Raw genomic sequence first — 771 nt, 5'->3', positions numbered from 1 at the left:
GACCCCCGCCCAGGCCTGAGGCCTCTGGCCCAGGCATCAGGTCTGGGCAGGGGACCCCACCTCCCCTGATCACCAGCTCTGCCCCCTGCCTAGGCCTGACACCTCTGGCCAAGGCTTTAAGCTTGGGCAGGGGTCTTCCGCAGCTCGGATGGCTGGCTCCGCCCCTGCCCAGGAGCCCCCTGGCTCAGGCCCTTCCTATGCTGCTCAGGGCCCACACAGGCCCTACCTCAGAGTGACCTGGGTGCCGATGATGTTCCTGAGACCCAGGCTGCTGGGCGCCTATGTATGCAAATTAACTGCCATCTTTGTTGGGTTAATGTGCATACTCATCTGATTGGCTGGTGAGCGTGGCGGAGTGACATCAATTTGCATGTTTCTCTTTTAATAGTGTAGACGAGTGGCCTGGTGCATGAAATTCATGTACAGGGGCGGGTTCCCTGAGCCCAGCCCTGCACCCTCCCTAATTGGGGACCCTATGGGGGATGTCCTACTGACAGTTTAGGGGAGCAGAGAGTGGGCCTAAGCCACAGTCTGGCCTCCCTCTGTGGGATGTGACTGGTGGGCCCATCAGGATGGTGGGCCCATCAGGATGGCACGGGCAGCAAGTGGCCAGCCCTGCCCCCAATTGCATCACAGCCACTGGTGGCCTCCCTCTGTGGGAGGCAACCCCAGCAGGCCTATCTGGGGATGGTGCTGGGTGGCTCTGCCCCGAATCACCCCACTGCTGCTGTTGTCCTCTGTCTGCTGGCATGCGCCTTGGCTGGCCTGGTG

Source organism: Myotis davidii, unplaced genomic scaffold (assembly GCF_000327345.1).
Source record: "Myotis davidii unplaced genomic scaffold, ASM32734v1 scaffold1496, whole genome shotgun sequence".
In the NCBI taxonomy this organism is placed as follows: Eukaryota; Metazoa; Chordata; class Mammalia; order Chiroptera; family Vespertilionidae; genus Myotis; species Myotis davidii.
Note: the sequence above shows the minus strand (reverse complement) of the source record.